Here is a 21,200-nt window from a genome sequence, read left to right on the forward strand (position 1 = left end):
ATACGTTTATGTACTGTAAAATTTGGTATCAGTAATTATAGTATCGTTAATGAGAAAAATCGATCGATAAACAAGGAATTTGGGGGGCTTGGGTTTCCGGTTTTAATTGTTTATCGTAGTAATTTGTTTGTTTGCTTGCATAGAGTACAGTAGACTAGAGTAGAGTAGAAGATAGACAGATATCAAAATGATTTCCATAAATAAGTGTCATCGTTTTATTTTGTTAAGTTCATACTGTCATGTTGCATTTGATCGATCGATGATCAAATGCTCGTAGACATTACAAAAACATTCATAAATTATTCTAAAAAAAACATTTGATATTGTTTTATATATACGATATACATATACTGTGGATATCCGCCCTCAAATCTGCATATATAAAAAACAAGAATTTTATATAAAGTTAGTAAATAATTTTTAATAGTGAATATTTAAACCCTTTTATGCAAACGTTGATTCAATTTGATAATAGTTTTTTTGAAAGTATGAAAACAATTCGTAGCGCAGGAGCTGCGTTAGCAAGGCGAATTCCCTCAGAGATTGAAAAATAACATATTTTGATTCAGGTTTTTTTTAAAGTTAGTGAAGCTTGTCATGAAAAATTCCTGGCAGCCCACTGGCGAAGAAAATCAAAAAATAAAGTAGAATTTACAATTGTTAAACTTTCGACTTCAATCAGTCAAATTAAAAACTATAAAATCTGGTTAAAAATTATAATTTCTGAAAAAATTGATTATCGCTTCAAATAAGAGAAATTTATACCAAAATAGATTTTAGTGTTTCCCTTCGAACTTTTTTTACATTTAAGGGTTAAAAATAAAATATTAATAAACTATATTGTTTATAAGCAAATATGTAAAACGGTATCGAAAAACACATATACTAAAAATGATTCATTAATGACAAGGGGATTAAGTAACCTTACAGGAAGAAAAAAAAAACTGCAAATCACTATGAAATATATGATACAATAGACTTTAATTTAGATCATAGATTATCCAGCTTGAGATCTACAATGCGATATGTTCATAAAGGAAGTTTGTATGCCTTATTGCGTAGAAAGTGAAAACTCACCATATTCTGATAAAGCTTTCAGTGGAATACTTCCCTTGTTTCAGGAATGAAAAATTCTTGCCACGTGCAAGTTTCTTTGAAATTATATTTTCAATTTCGATTATGAATGTCGCACTATTAGCTCAGTTGCCTAAGGCGTAACCAATTCCGTCAGCGGTATGCTTAGGGTAGCGGGTTCGATTCCCGCCTTCGCAACAAAATTAATTTAATTAATAGTTGTGATGGGCTGGTGTAGTGCATGGTATATGCATGAAGGAGGTACACTCATCCTCTAAAATTGAGGAGCTGATAAATGAAATTATCAGCGGAAAGGTGGTAAAACACATATATGGTATCACAAAGGTTCTCTATAGCCTAAGTGTGTCCTTCGTGGTTAGCCAATATAAACTAAACTACCCTAAACTTCCTCATTCTTCATATTTGCTAAGAAAATTATTGATTAAAATCCAAGTACTCAAATGAAACATCATTATCAGATTGTTTTATGGAACACGTAAAAATATCGTGTAAATTTAAAAGGTTTATAAAGTTTCAAGGTAGCATCTCTCAACGAACAAATGAATTAGTGATGTATTCCATTTTTTATTCAATATACTTTCTCCCCTTTTATAAATATTTTCCCAAATAATATTTATGCCAATTGACAAACTGTGTTAAAAAAAAAGAAGACATTATCGAAAATATAAAAAAGTGATCAATCAATTTTGTCCATTTGTTACCCTTGGCAAATATAGATTTTATTTATAACGGATGTGTAATGAACGGAGCCATTTGTATTAAGGTTGCTGAGGCACTACAAAAAAAAAGTGTGACAAATATTTTCCTATAAAGAAAATTATAACTAGCTGCACTAGTTCTTTAGGCGATTTACTTTAAATATAAAGCACAAAGAGCGACCGTTACCATTTCGATGTCAGTGATCCTGCACTAACTTTGGAGAGTATGGAGTGTGAATAGGGGATATCGAGTGTTTGTTTGTTACGCTTTCACGCTAAAACTAGCGAATGGGTTTTAATGAAACTGTACAGCAATATAGCTCATACTTCAGAATAACACATGAGATATAATTTATAAAGATATATTAATAAAAAAAACTTAAAATTTAATTTAATTTGACATATGACATTACCATAAATTACAGATTTCTTTAAAAGTAGTCATTTGATATTACCATAACTTACAAAAAAAGTTAATATAAAATATTTCACGGCCATCTTATCTGATATACTCAATGAATAATTACAACTATAATACATTTAAAAAAAAAATAGAAAACCATACATATATTTTACCTGTGTAAAACAATCCTTACCATTATTTCGAGTGTTATAGAAAGGAGATTAGCGAGAGCAATCTTTATCAATCTTTACTTTTAAACCCATCGAAGCGGGTGGGTATTACTCTAGTATTTAATGAAATAAACAATCAGGACAATTTAGAAAAGAAAATAATTTTTTTTTCCATCAATTTGTTGTAAAGATTGTCAAAAATGAACGCCTTACACAAATGAAACATTATGTATTTTATTGTTCGTAGGTTTTTATTCCCAAACTTGAAAATTGTAAATTTAAATAATATTAATAAAAACAAGTATTGCCTGCTTTTTCCAAATAATATCAATCAATTTACAACAAATTTGATTCAATTATGTGAAAAAAAAATTGAGACCATAGTTGCCAAGTTGACATAGAATTTATTGTTTTTAAGGACACTTCTTTACACTTAAAGTAGTTCGGCTGTGTGAACAAGTACGGTGAATGTTCTTTTTTTTGCGGGCCCTTGATCACAAGAAACACAGTTTTTGGACCTCTTGGGGGGCGAAATTGTGAATTATTTCATTTTAAAATTGTGATTTTTAACACAGTACGTTATGAAAGAACTCACAATAATGTTAATTGTACAAAAATGAATCGGTGATTGAGCTTCAAAAAAGTTTTGATCATGAAGAAAATTTATCGCAGGTTCTGTTTATGCAAACAAAAAAAACATTACCTTAAGGCGCTTTCCAAAAAGAAAATATAAAAAAACTTTGGTAACAAACTGGTAACAGCTCATTGAAGCTTCGGGCAGAGTCGGAAATGGCGGGAATGTCAAATTCTTCTCGAGAAACTTAAATAGTCATCGACATTTGTATTTTTATTTTCATGAATGAATTAAGTTTTACAAAGAAATTGTCATAAATAACCTTTTAAATGCTGTCACCAGTGTCACCGGTAACGTCATCACGGGGGGTGAGAGGGGCAGCAATACGACTTTATCCGAAGATTATTATAATCATGGCGAGCTCAATCACTTAACTAGTCAAGTTGACGTATAAATTTCATCTTTTACGACACTGACAAACAATAAGTATAAAACCAACTTTTCTTTCAAGTGGGCTATTTGACAGACAAATAATCGAAAAATTTTTTGTAAAGGTATGTAATTCTGAGTAAACGAATTTAGTGTGAATGCACCACAATTATATTAAAAAACATTAAACAAAAATAAAATCGTTTTTATTTTATTTAAAATATAGAAAGTAAGTAACATAACAAACATCACTTTTAATACAAAACAATACAAAACAGTCTAAAACTGTCACAGAAGGTACAATATATTTTAGAATTTCTGACATTTTATATTATACTATACACGAAACACGTACCTATTATGTTTTTAAACAGGGTTGCGAATCATTTGAACGAAATTTCTAACAGGTGAAATTCATTTTTTTGTGAAATTAATCATTAAAAATGGGATATCACTACATATTATAAAACAAAGTCGCTTTTTCTGTCCCTATGTCCCTATGTCCCTTTGTACGCTTAAATCTTTGAAACTACGCAACGGATTTTGATGCGGTTTTTTTAATAGATAGAGTGATTCAAGAGGAAGGTTTTTATGTATAATACATCCATATTATAGTAGAGTAAGAGGTTGAAATAGGGATTGAAAGGGATATGCTTCAAAAACTAAAAAAGTTGTGCATCGATTAAGCTCAAATATTGACACGATATACAACCAGCTTCAAAGATCTATTGTGTTTATCTACTTTTAACCTTCGGAGTGGGAAGGAATTATCGAATATTTACAAATATACCTAAGTGGGGTATCAAATAAAAGAGCATGACGTGTACATTACAAAACTGTTATCCCACGCATGGAAATGTGGAGGGAGGGGTGCAAGTGGGGATGTTGCCCAGCAAAGCGGGTAGTTCACAGCTAGTTTAACATATAAAGTCAAGGATGTCAGATTATTTCAATCAAAAGGCGATAAAACACAACTTTAAAAAGCAGTAAATCCACATTTTAACCTAAAAATTCCATAATTAATCAAAATAAGGCTGCAAAATTTCTGTAATTTTTTATAATTCAAATGATAATACGTTTTCTACAAGTCTTTAAAAGAACAGACAGGTACTGGCTGCACTCACTTGATTCTCCTGTAAGTAAATAAAACTCTGTTGTTTGCGGCTGCGGGACTTACATCTTGCCCAAAAAACGTAATAGGTGGTAATTTGTGCTCACAATTGCAAACACTTCTGCATTGTTCCGACAATCTATATCTTTGGAACAATCAATCTATCAGGACGATCAGAAAATCGATGAATACGGTATTGGAAAGCTACTAGCAAAAGCTTTATGAAAATGATTTAATTTTAATTAATTCATCCCCTTACAGCAGCATGTATCGACATTTATTCAACTGTAATTCACACGCGTTACTTGAGTTTCGCTGCTCCAAACTCAGAACAATTTGCCAAATTATTACTGCTAGCCGGTGTCTTTTCCGTTTGCTTGTAAATGGTCTCGAGTACGAGCTTAACAGTGACCAAAATTGCCCAATTTTTAATTTACAAGAACCGGATGACTTAAAACACTTCTTTGTTCGTGAATTTATCGAAATATCGAAAGATCTAAAGCCATATCGTAAAAACAGCTCATCCAATTGTCAATTGAATCCAATTTTTGTATCCTTTTATACAAAAATTACCGGTTTTAATCAAGCAAAGCAACGAATAGCCCCGAGTAAATTTTTTGATATAAAAATTTATAGATTTTATTCATACTTTTTTTGATTTATTCATCCAATGCCTACTCCTACAAGTATTCGGATTTATCCAGAATTTTCCAACCCTGAATATACATCCTAATGTGTTTTTATTTTTTATTTTTTTTTGTTTTTTAATACAAATTATTTAATAAACAGTTGAGAATAATAAAAGTAATTAAATTATATTGTGAAATTGTGAAATTTAGAAAAAGTTTTCCTGTCTCTTTTTATTTTCCCACCTCTTTTTTTTTTGTAATTCAATGCAATTCATTTATTTTGTATAATTGTAATTCCATACAGATGCTACTCATTGTTTGGAGATGTTATTTTTGTTTTATTATTTATTTTCTACTGAGCATCTACCTGCAATTTATAACCTGTCTTAATATTCAACAACAAATTTGAAAAGTATGACCCAAATTTAGTAGGATTACATACTTGGTTCATGAAAATTGGATAAAATTTGAATATGATCGAGAAAAATAAAATTTTTTGACGTCATCAAGTTAAAAAATTCGATTTTTTTAGATAACACAGACAAATTGGATCCAATTTTTTGGAATGTTTTTGAAACCCACTAATTTTTGCCCAAATTTTTTATCTGTAATGTCAGTTTTTTGCTAGCTATAACTTATGTGCTTAATTCCAAGACCAGGACTTCACATTCTTGAAACTTATTATAACTAGGTCAATTCTGGCCACAAATTTGAAAAGTATGGCCAAAATTTAGTAGAATTGCATACTCGATTTATCAAATTTGGATAAAATTTGGATAGGATAGAGCAAAATAAAATTTTTTGGATTTTGATGACGTCATCAAGTTAAAAAATTCGATTTTTTCGATACACAGACAAATTGGATCCGATTTTTTAGAAAATTTTGTTGAAACTCACTAATTTTGGGCCAAACTTTTCAGCTGTGATATAGCTAGTTTTTCGCTACCTATCAGCTATCTGCTGTATACCTAGACCCTGACATCACGTCTATAAAACCTATTCTAGCTAGGCTAATTTTGACCATAAATTTGAAAAGTATGATCCTAATTTAGTAGAATTACATACTCGGTTTATCAAAATTGGATAAAATTTGGATATAATAGAGAAAATAGAATTAAATTTAAATCATATACACAAACCATTGACTTATATTTCCATCTATAAAATTATATTAATAGTGTTTCGTTATCATGTAAACTTCTGAAGTAAAATTCGTGCTTGGTGTGCCCCCCTAGCCTATAACTTTGCTAACTTAAGACCGATGTGACAGTTTCACGGGAGTGTTTCGTGGGTATATTTATTTTTATTCCATGATAATTTAATTTTTGTTCATTTTCGAAATTTTACATAAAGGACTTACCAACAAGCTATTAAAATTCTTGTTACAATAAACTTACACAAAAATAATTATGTTTGTCTTTCGAAATTAATGTATTTTTAAACTTTTCGTTATTTTTTGGATATAAAAGAACAAAAACATGTCAAATTTAATAAGCATCATTAATATTAAATAGAAAAAAATATCAAAAATCAAACGTTATTTGTCATCGATTTAATAATCATTTTATTTGTAACGTATGGTACAAGATGCTTAAGGACGATTTCAATAAAACTTTATAAATTCATTTTTCGATTAACAAAGTTTCCAAAAATCACAAAAAATTCCTAGGTCATCGGGCTTTTTATTATTATTTTATCGTTTTAAGTTGGCTGAAAAAATGGTGAACCATAAGTTATCCTTTTCAATTGGATATTTCTATATCAAAAAATCTAGAGAGTATGATAAAAAACTATCTAAAATATTTAGACAATCTTGTAGTTTATAATAATACCATAAAAATATAAGGTTGTCGATGATATAAAAACAAAATTTTAATTTAATTACTTACGAGTTCATCGACGATCCATCATTTGATGAACAGAGACGACTATAGTAAGAGTATTGATGATTGAAGAGCGATATCTATATTATCAAATTTATAATCATCACTTGCACACAATATATTATATGTTTTTGTAGTTGTGTGGTATTGAAAAGCCAAAAGTAAGTCAGTACTTTGCTTCAAAGAATCTATTTGGTTTACATGTATGTACCGTGCAATAAACCAAAACTATTTTACAATACTGTAAGTTTACAATCATCTTAAATCCAAATCTGTGACGAGTCTGATGGCGTGAACAACTGTGGGAAGGTTTTGTCTAGAAAACAGTGAAATTCTGGCATCTCAAACGTCTGGTGAAAAAAAAATTGCACATAGTTTAGTAGGTAATTGCAAGAAAATTGAATGTTAATCAGTAAAATATATCAAAGTTTTCAATGAATTCACTTGTGTGATTTTAATTGTATTGAAACGTTACAATATTAAGTTTTGGTTTATGAGAGGATATGTGTTGAGTTTTTGGAAAATACTAGTCAGTAAAGGATTCAGTGGAAAATAAAATGTGAAACCAGTTTTCAGTTTTTCAAATATTTTCTTTTATTTAAAAAAATTTGCTTAAACAACGGTCTATGGTAAAATGAATCTTTCAAATACTACTAACTTTTGAATGAAATTTTTTTTTTTTTGGAAAAATGGTCAAACACAAAAACTCTGGTGGAGTATCGTGTAAAAAATAAAGTGTTTAATATGCCATATATGTAGATATTATTATGACTATAATAATCCTGTTTTTGAAAGTGTGTAGTAGTAATGGAGGGAGTGAGAGTGGGGGGTGTTTGTGAAAGAATGGTTTTAAGCACGTGTGTGAATGTTCTTTATAATAACAAACCATAATATGAAATATTTTGTCGAAAAAAATATAGGAAATTTAGATATAATAAAAAATATTTCAGGAAGTATGGAACATTCTTCAAAAGCTTCGAAGCTAAAAGTTTGAGAGTAAATGCCTGTTTGACTTGTTTATCTACTTGAAAAATAGTGGTGACGTCATCAACGCTTAAAACTCTTAGAATGCTGTAGAAAGTGTGAGCGAGCGAAAAGTGTTCTGATTATTGGACGTCTCCGATTACCGACACTCTACTGTACTTTGATACAAAATTATTTAAAACATAATCGAAAAAAATTCGAATAATATATCGAATTTTTCAAATAATATGTGTTATTATACGTCATTAAATATAATTTGAAGTTAATATTTAATTTAATATTTAGAGTAGTTTTCCGACTATTAAAGAAGTCGAATATATGAATAATTGATATAGATAACCATATAATCTTAAAATTAAGTGGAATTCTTAACATGATTCGAAAAATGTTTTAACAGTAGTAACATTTGTCAAATAAAGCCATTGGCTACATTACTAAACTTGTAAAAATAAACAATTAACTGTGTTGATTGTTGAAATACTCGCTATAGCCAATGTTGAATATGAGAGTTTGCTTGCTTTATCTATATATATACATAAACGGTCGCTGACTGATCGATCAACGCACAGCTGAAACTGGTAGGTCTAGAAGCCTTTGTACATACGTTCCTTAAGTAACGTTAGTGAGCACTAAGAAGGGTTTTTTGGAAATTCATTCCCTAAGAGACTCAAAAGGGGATGCGAATTTTGTATATGGAAACTGCATGTTATTAATTTTATAGACAAAATCTGAATTGGAATTTGATGAAACTCGGTGAATGAGGTAATTTTGATAGAAAAAGTATAAAAATCAGGTTTATTTAATGCTTGGATGCAGAGTTTCTGAGTTATCGCAATATTTGGATCGATTTTAGCTCGTATCTCAAAAAATATTCGACCAGTCATTAAACGCACCCGATTTTTGGACTTTTTGGGTCAAAATTATCTTATATACTGAGTTTTATCGAAATTGGAGATAAAAAAAATTTTTCGATTTTTTTAAATTTTTTTAAGGGGTACCCCTTTGAAAAAATCGAGAAATATGCAAAAAAAAATTTTGTTTCAGAATTTAATGAAAGTCGGTGGATGGGGTAATTTTGATCCAAAAAGTATAAAAATCAGGTTAATTTAATGCTTGGATGCAGAGTTTCTGAGTTATCGCAATATTTGGATCGATTTTCGCTCGTATCTCCAAAACTATTCGACCAGTCATTAAATGCACCCGATTTTTGGACTTTTTGGGTCAAAATTACCTTATATACTGAGTTTTATCGAAATTGGAGATAAAAAAAATTTTTCAATTTTTTGCAATTTTTTTAAGGGGTACCCTTTTGAAAAAATCGAGGAATATGCAAAAAAAAAATTTTGTTTCAGAATTTAATGAAAGTCGGTGGATGGGGTAATTTTGATCCAAAAAGTATAAAAATCGGGTTAATTTAATGATTGGATGCAAAGTTTCTGAGATATCACATTATTTGGATCGATTTTAGCTCGTATCTCAAAAACTATTCGACCAGTCATTGAATGCACCTGATTTTTGTACTTTTTGGGTCAAAATTACTTTATATCCGATAAGCGTTATAAACATGGAATTAAAATTTGTATATTCAAGATTAATAAAATAGCCAAAAATGATACAGGATCCTAGTATGTAATGAATATATAATGAAAGCTCTTAAAAAATCATTACAAATATGGCGTATAAGTATTCGAATTGTATATAACATGTATACAAGTTACGTACATATGTATATAATATCAAATTAATTATTATTGTATTAAGACGTGAACAAAACAAACACAGTGAAAAAAAAAAATATTATTTTTTTAATTGAAGTATAAAAGTGTACAAAAAAAGAGCTTCAATTGGTACTACTTTGTAAGGCATGAGAGCAATACAAAACTGGTTACATTGAAAAATGCTTTGAAGTATTTTTATTTTTGTGAAAATTTATTTCATTTATTTATATTATTTAATTTAAAGAAGTAGCAGATTTTATCGCGAACCAATAAGCATGTAAAAAATCTATTTTTTCAAATGTCATTTAGAATTTTAATTTGACCCTTCCGTGTTTAATTATAACATTTATTATAAAAATTTTTATTACACCTGATAGAAAAGGATTAAAGTCAATTTATTTTGACTTATGACATTCTTTTGTTTTTAATATTATAAAACTTAAATACATAACTGTGAACAATAAGTACTTTGAACTTTTATTTATACTTTTTGTCCTCAAAAACATTAAGAAACACAACATTATTGCTCAAAGAGATTGATAATTTAAAAAATAATTTCAATTTATTTTTTGACTTGTATGTTCATTTGCTTTAAGTCTACCAAATCTGTTTTTTTTTACTCAATAGATGGCAGAGATAATTTGTTGAAAAAATAAATGAACATATGAATACAATGTATTTTAAATTTTATATTATTAAAAACAAAAGAATGTCACGGGTCAAAATACATTTATAATCTAACCCTTAAATGGTGAAATGTATAATATTGACCTAAAATTGCTAATAAATGATCTAAAATGTCTTTTAAATAGTGTGAACTCCTATCCTTAGAGTTAAATATCGACTTAAACTTATACAAATATTTATAACTAACAGCTCTTTGGAATATTTCGTAAAAAAGTACTTTTAGCCAAATGTTGTAAGAAATACTACTAAGTCCTAGAAATATCTCTTCTTTAGATAGAACACAAACAAATTTTACCAACTTCAGCAGATCTTTTATAGCAACTAATTTAAATTTAAGTCTAGATTTAGAACAATTTCAGAGTGAAGATGTTGAAGTGTATAAAGTAAAGCACTCCACGGAGCAAATATTTTTTGTGGCAAATAGTACTAAATGTTACAAAAAATTATACAAAAAACACAGTGAGATACTTATATGATGTTTTTATCCATATTTATTTTTATATATGAATACAGATGGCGACGGTGTCTTGTAAGATAAGCATATGTACAAGATGTTTCAGAATAACTGCACCAAAAGTGACTTTATCAATAAATAAATCAAGTAAGAAATCGGAAGCTTCTAATTAACCAAACAAAAAACATCACACATCAGAGAAAGATGCATTAACTATTTTGTTAACAGTAGGGCGTGTTAGCTGATTGAGTTACGCTAAATCAGCTTTCCGCCACGGAGGCTGTTGAATAAATAAAATAATTAAAATAAAATAAGTTGATAATTTTCTTTAAAAAACATTTTCGAAATTAATATAAAGAATGACTTACTACAGCATTAAAAAAAATTCTACCGCCGACCACCTGACTCTATAAATAATACACTGCTTCCTTGCCCTTTTAATAGAGCAGTCGTAAAAATGAATAACTGAGACACCCTGTTAATGCTATATGAATAATATTAGATATTGTTGATGTAAAAAGAATCTGTTGGGAGCAAATTGACATGGGACTATTTTTTTGTTACTTTTTTCAAGATATATGAATACTTAAATAATATTTCATATTTATACTTATGTACATATACTATCTGATGCCCATATATTTTTTTGAAGTAGATTAATAATATTGAATATTGTTATGATTTACAATAAATAACAGCCTCCGTGGCGCGCGTGGCTAGCGCGTTCGGCTGTTAACCGAAAGGTTGGTGGTTCGAGCCCTCCCGGGGGCGAAATTTTTTGTTTATGTTTTTATTAACAATATATAGATAAGCAATATTGAATTTTGATAGCATTTTCAATAAACAACAGCCTCCGTGGCGCAATTGGCTAGCGCGTTCGGCTGTTAACCGAAAGGTTGGTGGTTCGAGCCCACCCGGGGGCGATATTTTTCTTGAAGTTTTTATAAATAGTAAATAGATTAGCAATATTGAATTTTGATAGCATTTTCAATAAACAACAGCCTCCGTGGCGCAATTGGCTAGCGCGTTCGGCTGTTAACCGAAAGGTTGGTGGTTCGAGCCCACCCGGGGGCGATTTTTTTTCTTGAAGTTTTTATAAGTGTAAAATAGATTAGCAATATTGAATTTTGATAGCATTTTGAATAACATACAGCCTCCGTGGCGCAATTGGCTAGCGCGTTCGGCTGTTAACCGAAAGGTTGGTGGTTCGAGCCCACCCGGGGGCGATATTTTTCTTGAATTTTTTATAAATAGTAAATAGATTAGCAATTTTGAATTTTGATAGCATTTTCAATAAACAACAGCCTCCGTGGCGCAATTGGCTAGCGCGTTCGGCTGTTAACCGAAAGGTTGGTGGTTCGAGCCCACCCGGGGGCGATATTTTTCTTGAAGTTTTTATAAATAGTAAATAGATTAGCAATATTCAATTTTGATAGCATTTTGAATAAACAACAGCCTCCGTGGCGCAATTGGCTAGCGCGTTCGGCTGTTAAGCGAAAGGTTTTGTGGTTCTAGCCCACCCGGGTTCGTTATTTTTCTTAAACTTTTTATTATAATGAATAGATTAGATTAAAAATTTTGATCGAATTTTAAATAAGCAACAACTATTGATATAGCAGCCATTTTTGAGGCAATAAAATACATAGGTTCTCTAAATTTCAACTTGTGAACTATTCGTCTTATGAGATACATTACGCTGACAGAAGGACGGACTTCGGAACTTTTGTAATTGGATCTTAAAAAAGGAACTCGTTGGCCGCAATATTTTTAGATGATCTTTTAGGGTAGCTATTTATAAGTTTCCTAAATTTTGAACACACGAAATCTTTACTTAAAAGAACAAGGTTAAAAACTACAAAAAACATGATATCTCGTTGTTGAGAATATAAAAATAAAAAGTTTACTCGATTTGGAAGTAAAAACCTTAAAAATCATCAATCGTCGCTCCTATAATATTGTATCGCTTTGTAAATAGTCCTTAATTGGGCATCATATTCTGGGGGTGCCCATAAATAATGTTCTGAATGTTATGAGTCAATAATATATTCCTAGTCTTTTCGACAAATCTTCGATGCAGAGCATAAGTCCAAATATTTTCAAAGAATTATAATTTCATAATTTTAGTTTTAGTTTTGAACGCACATAGCAAAAACATGTTTGAATAAAACACTGATATATACGCATCATGGATACACACTTGGTAATGAAAAATTTAAACGTTTTTCTTTTATTTTTTTCTTTAACTTTCATTTATATTCATTTAGAGTTGAAGAACATTTTTATTATAGTGAAGAATGATACTATGGGTTTGTGTATATTTCTTTCTTTATATGTGTGGCATAGATATGATAATCACTTGGGAATTATATTCAAAGCAGGTCACCGAATAGAATCTTAATTTGAACCGATGTTGCTTTATTATTTATAAAGTTCGATACGGTTTTTAAAGGAATATAAGTATTCTGGTCTAGAAATTTGAAAAAAATCGATGTTTTTTCTTTGCATGTTTAAAAAGGTGAGTACCTTAAGAATACGTTCTTCAACGGGCATATTCTGGAATTATTTTCGGCGGCACAGCGAATTTTCTGGTAACGAAGTTCGAATTGATCATTCTGAGCTGCGAGCTTGTGCTGCTTCAAAAGAAAGCAAAACTCGATTAGAAAAAATAACTTTGAAGTAGAAGAATGTCTGGATTTAGGATCGCCGATTAATTCAAAGTGAGTTATATTATTATCCGGGTTACTCTACTGGAAATAAATTATTATTCCTGATTTAAAATTGATTTATTTACAATTTTGACAGGTATTCTACAATGTACAATAGCCTCCGTGGCGCAATTGGCTAGCGCGTTCGGCTGTTAACCGAAAGGTTGGTGGTTCGAGCCCACCCGGGGGCGGTACTTTTCTTGAATTTTTTATAAATAGTAAATAGATTGTAATCAAAATTATCATGAATTAAAATTAAACCAACTCCTTATAAATTTAAGGGAGAAATAACGCACCTGGGTGCGCTCTAGCCATCAGTCTTTGCACCTTGAAGTCTGCTGTTTATTGTTAAAGCTATCAAAATTTTAAAAATATCGTAAGTTTATAACAATTCTTTTATAATGAAGAAATATTTTACAGAAAAGAAAAAAACCTTGGTGTGCCAAGATTACCATTCTTTTGGAAAAAAAAAACATCACAAAGGTAGAGCAACATTTTCAATTGTTAAAATGTATTGTCCAATGAATTTTATTTTTCCCAAAATAAAAACACTTTTATCATAATTAAAAATGTACAGTTTTATTTAAATTTCCAAAAATAAAATGTTCAATCTAAATGAAATAATAAATAAAAGTTAATTTTTCAATGTGGGTATTATGAAAATATGTCATATTTCCAATGACACAGTGCCTAACTGACATGTTAGACAGACAAGGTAGTGGGTGTTCATGAAATAGTATCAGTGAAATTGTGTTCGCAGAGAAATTCTTTACATCATCGAATTCGAGTGCATTGACTCAAATTTGATGGAAGGTTAACTTTTTTTCATAGAACCCATTACAATTGTTAAGGCTGTTATATACAAATTTTTGAATGGCATGACACATTCTTTGATTGGCGTGAAACTTTATAACTTTCTTAACAATCGTCTTGAATATTCAATGGTGGAAAAAAATCTTATAAAGAAAAGCGGTTTTCCATATAAGAATGATTAAAGTTACAATTGAATTTCAAGCACTGCGATTATACCTTTTATTCTATCTATTTGTTGGGAAATGTACTTTATATTCTACTTGCAATAACAATTTCCTAAAATCAATCAGCATTTTGAGAAAATTGTGAGACTCCCAATTTTTAAAACAATTCATCCTTCAGTACAGAACCCGATTTGTTTGACAAAACTGGTGGGAAACAGATGGTAATTTGTATAATGGAAAATATTGGTTAGGTTATACGTAGTCAATGATTAGTCTGTATTAATATAAACGATTGAATAATTTTAAATTGAACTAATTAATTGATTGATTTAAAATTGTATAATATTTTTGGCGGTCGATACATTATTTAACTTTGGCAATTAAAGTTAAATTTTATACTTATTAGCCCACTAGTATCGAGAGAAATTCTGTACGGTAATTATTTTTGAATATACAGGATTTTTTAAATCCAGAAAATTATTCAAATTGACGTATAAATATCTTTTACGATATTTTTAAAGGATTGAAAAAAATTTACGTGATACAAATATTATTTTTATTCATAACTTAGATTTAAGTTCAATGAATATAAATTAGTTGCTCATTTGACTAGTCAGGTTACGGCCGAACAACTTTAAAAAAATGTTGCTTTACTACTTTTGATGAGTATATTATTAGAACATCCTGTATATAAAAATATAAATATAAATACTAAACAAATATACCCATAGGAATTGAATTTTGAATAATTTTCTTATTTTCAACACATTATGCTGATTAAAATATTATTGATTTTTCGTATCGTCTGCTGATCGTTGATTTTATTTCATATACATATACATAATATATAATGATGTTGATAGGTCATATTGTAAGATAAATGTATTATATTATTGGGATATATTAATTTTATTAAGTGTACTATACATATATACTACACTATACTGGCTGTTATCCGCAACATCATCCGTATGGTTTTTAAAATTTTTCATGTTCAATTCTATTCTGTTAGCGGGAATTTTCAGAATATAAACAATAAAGTATTTCTGTCATCTTTTGAGCTAAGCAAACAGATTTAGGAAACTTAAAACAAATGAACATATATGTCAAAAACTATATTTTAATTATTTTTAAAACTATCCAGCATTCGCTATAAAAAAAATTAATGAGATGTTTCTAATAAGTTAAATTGATGTTTTTGAGGCTAACACTTAAAAATTATTCCCCCAAAACTGTGTAGATACTAATTGTTAACAATTTATTTTATTAAAACAAAAGAATGTCATATGTCAAAATACATTTTAAATTTAACCCCTAAATAGTAGCAATTAAAGTCCCTATGAATGACAGTCTGGCCACAACACGTCCATTTCGTGATTGGTTGATCGCCATTATTATAGTCTCGCATTAATGAGAGAAACGCGGTATTTATTAAAAATCAAAGTAAATTCGTAATTTAATTAATTAAAATTTCTTTCAATATTTAATATCAATTTTGTTTAATTAAAATCACATATAAATTGTATTTTCAATTGTAGATTGAAAACGTAGCCTATATTTGTACTTTGTTGGCAGTATTATATGTCCGCAACCATACTGCACTCATAATTCGTGATCATTTCGTCAAAAACTCAACCCATATCGTTCCGCAACCACCGTATTCACCTGATCTGGCGCCGTGCTACTTCCGACTATTCAGCAACCTCAAAAGACCGCTACGAGAACATCGTTTTAATACGATAGAGGAGATTTAAGCCGCAGCGAAGACGAAACTGAAGGTAATCCCGGAAAATGACTACAACCAGAGTTTTGAAGATTGGAAAATCCGTTGGCATAAGTGCATTGCATCGGGAGACGATTACTTTGAAGGGGATGAAATTGATTTGGAAGAATAAATAAAGAATTTTCAAAATAAATACAATGTCACTTTATTTTTTGGGTACAGTAGTGTCATTTATTATTATAATCTATTTGCAGAAGGGTTAAATTAGAGTGCAGAAGGGTTAGTGTTCCTTATACATGAGATTAAACCAGATAGAATCACATTTGACACTTTATAAGAGTTTCGTTGAAGTTGATTTTATTTCTACTTTTCTGGACCATTCTGTCAATAATATATTCAAAAAATAACATATTAAAATATAATTTTTAAATAAATTTGATGAAAAATATTTCTAAACTCATAAAATAATATAATATTATGTGAAAAAAAGACTGAAATTTAAATGATTATCATCTGTATATATACAATTGAAATGAATATATAAATTATTTTCTGACATCGTCAAAAGTAAATTGTGCATATTTGTTTTTAATCCGCTTTAGAATTTTAAGACTGTCGTCACAAATGCAAGCCAATCAGATTAAGAGAGCTTTCTGAGGATGGTGGTAATGGTTGGAATGTTTTTTGTTATGTGCGGTTGGGTATTTAAGAGAGAGAGAGTATTCAATTAAAATAGCATTTTAAATGATATAACCTAAAAACTAAAAACATCGTACACATTTTATAATACTTCAGTTATGAATTAAGTATAATTATATTAAGAGGATTTAACTTACGGTGATTTTGTTCATTATACAAATTAATTATTTATACATATTATTATTATACTATGTATATATGAAATATATCAAGGTATATTAAGTTTAGTCCCAAATTTGTAACAAATGTTGATGCTACGAACCAAATTTTGGTATAAGTGTTAATAATCAAATAAAAAGTTATTTTCCGGTTGTCTGTCTGCCCGCCTGTCAACACGATAACTCAAAAACGGAAAAATATATCAAGCTGAAATTTGTATAGCGTAAAAAGTGAGATCGAGTTCCTAAATAAGTCAATAGGGAATATTCATGTATTTTTTTAATATTTTTAATTCATTGTTTACACCGTTAAAATAGAAAATAATTTTGAGATGTTTGAACGCAATCCTTTTGGCGCTCTCTGTTGATGACATATTAATATGTGATCTGTCAATTGGTGACAGTTCAATGTATAATTTACATTTAAAAAAAAAATGAATTTACAACACAGAATTTACACTCGTTATTATTAAGTTTTCTAATAAAAAGCCGTAGAATAATATAACTCAATGTAATGCCATACAAAATATAAGTAATTAATACAATTAGTATGTCAACAAATCTGACAGGCCACATACTTTGACGTCACGTCCGTTTTAGAAATTTGAATTTCTCTCACTGAATTTGTACTTTTATTAATTAATTTTAAGTAATTAAAAATATGTTAACTACTAAAATAATGGTTTAATGGTTTAATTGAAATGGCCAGCCAAAAAAAATATTTGACCCAAATTTAAATTTCATGTATATTCCCTATTGGATCTTGGGTCCGTAAGACCCATCTTGTAAGCCATTAGAGATAGAACAAGTTTAAATCTAAAAAACTCATTTTCATATCAATCAAGTGTACGTGTTTGTACACTGAGAAAGTGAGAAAAAAGATACTCTTATTACTTTGTGTGGAAGATTGACTATCTTTTTTTATCTTACATGATGTAAGAAAACAAACTATTCCGTAATCAACACTGACTATTCATGGTATTTCTACAATTAACTCCTTCAATTTTCATTATCATTTTAATATATGTACAGTCAAAACCAATTATCCCGACATCAGTTCAAGCAATTGACAAAAATTTTTAATAGAAATAATATGTATTGGAATTTCTATGTGTAATGAACCCCCATAAACATAGTTCAAATGAAAATTTCTAATCCTTAATGACAGGTGATACATCAACATGACTGAAAAAAGAAAATTAGAAAAGTATTTACCCACAAAACTAACAAACAAAGTTATATAATAAAAAATAAAAAATAATTGAAGATTTTTATTTCATTTATAAAAATGAGTTGAGAAATGTAATTAGGTTACACACTTAACTTATTAACTGATTTCGGTATGAACTAAATGACCTTGCCTTTTGTGTTTAAGTTCATAACTGTTAAATAAACCCCATTCAAGTTGAAGTACATTGAATTAAAATATTTTATAATATTAATTATTTCCTTTTAAATAAACAAGTTTATCCTAGTTTTTTATTTATTTTTTTTATGTATCGAAATGTGTATTTATGTGTTAACATGTAAATTGGATAGAGCACTATTTACACGTTAATGTGGATGTTCAAGAGTCTTATCTTATCGCTGAACTGATTTTGCTCAAGCATATTATACAATTAGAGTATTGGTATATTTTTAATTACTTAATAAAAGTACAAATTCAGTGAGAGAAATTCATATTTTTAAAACGGGCGTGACGTCAAAGTATGTGGCCTGTCAGATTTGTTAACATACTGTATGTTAATAATTACTTATATTTTGTATGGTATTACATTGAGTTATATTATTCTACGGCTTTTTATTAGAAAACTTAATAATAACGTGTGTAAATTCTGTGTTGTTAATTCATTTTTTTAAAGTGTAAATTATACATTGAACTGTCACCAATTGACAGGTCACATATTAATACGTCATCAACAGAGAGCGCCAAAAGGATTGCGTTCAAACATCTCAAAATTATTTTCTATTTTAACGGTGTAAATAATGAATTTAAAATATAAAAAAAATACATGAATATTCCCTATTGACCTTTTTAGGAACTCGATCTCAATTTTTACGCTATAAAAATTTCAGCTTGATATATTTTTCCGTTTTTGAATTATCGTGTTGACAGACGGGCAGACAGACAACCGGAAAATAACTTTTTATTTGATTATAGCTGTAGCCATAATATTTTTAATTAGCTCATCTCTGGTGTATTATGAATCCAGCTGCATCTATACGTGACGACTCAGATACTCCTCTGAGAGCTACGCCTTCAATTAAAGAAGAGCAATAATGTATTGTGAGACAGTGGGGAGAGTGGCATTTTGAACTAAAATTTTAATTACATTTGTGTTCACAACGAACAATTTTGAGGTTATTTTTGTAAATAAAGCTTCAATTATCTAGTGAAGCAGACGCGTTGAATTATTAAAGTAGGCCGTCACATGACTAGCCAAGTTAGCATCTAATTTATATTCATTGAAATTAAATCTAAGTTATGTATAAAATTATGAATAAAAATAATATTTGTATCACGTAAATGTAATAACATGCTTTAAAAATAGCGTAAAGGATAAATTTTATACGTCAATGACTAGTTTTTGACGTTAACGACAAAAACCAAAGTTTTTTTTATGTTTTCTTTTTGGAAAGCGCCGCAAAGTAATGTTTTTTTTTACATAAACAGAATCTGTGATAATTTTCTTCATGATGGAAATTGATTTTTTTACAATTTACATTATTGTGAGTTCTTTCATAAGCTACTGTGTTAAAAATCACAAATTTTAAAAGAAAATATATTTGACAAGTTTGCCCTGCAAGAGGCCCCAAAACTGTGTTTACTGTGATCAAGGGACTTTGAACTATCACTTATCACAAAAAAATGAGCATTCAACTTGCTCAAACATCCGAACTACTTTAATAAACAGCCGAAGTACTTTAATTATCAAAATACAATTTAATTTGACTACAACAGAATTTAAATTTAGATTAAATAGTAAATAATATAATAAATCGGTTAATTAAGAATGTCAGGTGTTCTTGTAACAAGAAAATTGTTACATATTTCATTTAACGTCCCATGATGAATGACGTCAATGCACGTGTAAATTACATTAAACATGTTAACGTGTAAATATAGTAACGGCATTTTTTTTTTAAATAGATTGTATACATGTATATAATTTTTTTGTTTATTTCAGCTGAAAATCAAGGGGGTTTTTGTATTTTCTTTATATAAAATTCTTAATTATTCCTCCAGATAATTACTACTAACTTTTTAGTTAAACTTAATGCTTACAACATTTAATAAGTTACATTGAAATGTTGCACTTAAATAGAATTGGACTGGTTTTTATATAAATAAACACACAGTCAATTGTACCATGTGTTCAAGTGTAAACGTGCCATTCATGTAAATATGAACTAACAATATATATAATATACAGGGTGAACCATTTTCTATAGCCATATCGTTCCATTAGCCATAATCCATTATGGATAATAGCTCGTTTTGTAATTAAATCAATCAAAAAATAATTTTAACAAAAGTTGAGTTTGATAGCAGACATCATGTTTTGACATCAGAATGGATCTAGTTCACCGGGTTGCCTTAATAGTCCATTTAGATCCTAAATGGTAAAAGATGGAATAAATTTGTGATCAAAAATAACCTAGCTCTAATAGGGTTCATGAATGTGGATCCCTGGACCCGGAATTAAGCACATTAGTAATAGCTAGTGAAAAACATCACAGCTGAAAAGAATGACCCAAAATTAGTGGGTTTCAAAAAAAATTCCAATAAGATCGGATCAAATATGCATGTGTTATCAAAAAAATCGATTTTTTTCACTTTATGATGTCATAAGAATCCAAAAAATTTTATTTTGTTCTATTACCTCCAAATTTTATCCAATTTTTATAAACCAAATACGTAATCCTACTAAATTTGTGTCATTGTTTTTAAATTTGTGATTAACATCAACCTAGCTCTGATAGGTTTCAAGAATGTAGAGTCATGGACCCGGAGTTAAGCACATAAGTGTAAGCAAGCCAAAAACTGACATCACAGCTGAGAAAAATGACCCAAAATTATTGGGTTTCAAAAAAAATTACAA

At 29.1% G+C, this 21,200-nt stretch overlaps 1 protein-coding gene and 6 non-coding genes across 7 annotated transcripts in view; 6 read left to right on the forward strand and 1 right to left on the reverse strand.

The window, feature by feature from the left end:
* LOC123303048 overlaps positions 1 to 21,200 on the reverse strand; it is a 509,686-nt gene that overhangs the window by 314,712 nt on the left and 173,774 nt on the right. The gene's annotated exons all lie outside the window — the stretch shown is intronic.
* On the forward strand, positions 11,533 to 11,606 carry Trnan-guu. The gene has a single exon. It is a non-coding gene; the product is annotated as a tRNA-Asn (tRNA).
* On the forward strand, positions 11,685 to 11,758 carry Trnan-guu. The gene has a single exon. It is a non-coding gene; the product is annotated as a tRNA-Asn (tRNA).
* Positions 11,836 to 11,909, forward strand: Trnan-guu. The gene has a single exon. It is a non-coding gene; the product is annotated as a tRNA-Asn (tRNA).
* Positions 11,988 to 12,061, forward strand: Trnan-guu. The gene has a single exon. It is a non-coding gene; the product is annotated as a tRNA-Asn (tRNA).
* Positions 12,139 to 12,212, forward strand: Trnan-guu. Its single transcript has one exon. It is a non-coding gene; the product is annotated as a tRNA-Asn (tRNA).
* On the forward strand, positions 13,658 to 13,731 carry Trnan-guu. Its single transcript has one exon. It is a non-coding gene; the product is annotated as a tRNA-Asn (tRNA).

The sequence above is a fragment of the Chrysoperla carnea genome, chromosome X (assembly GCF_905475395.1).
Source record: "Chrysoperla carnea chromosome X, inChrCarn1.1, whole genome shotgun sequence".
NCBI classification, from domain to species: Eukaryota; Metazoa; Arthropoda; class Insecta; order Neuroptera; family Chrysopidae; genus Chrysoperla; species Chrysoperla carnea.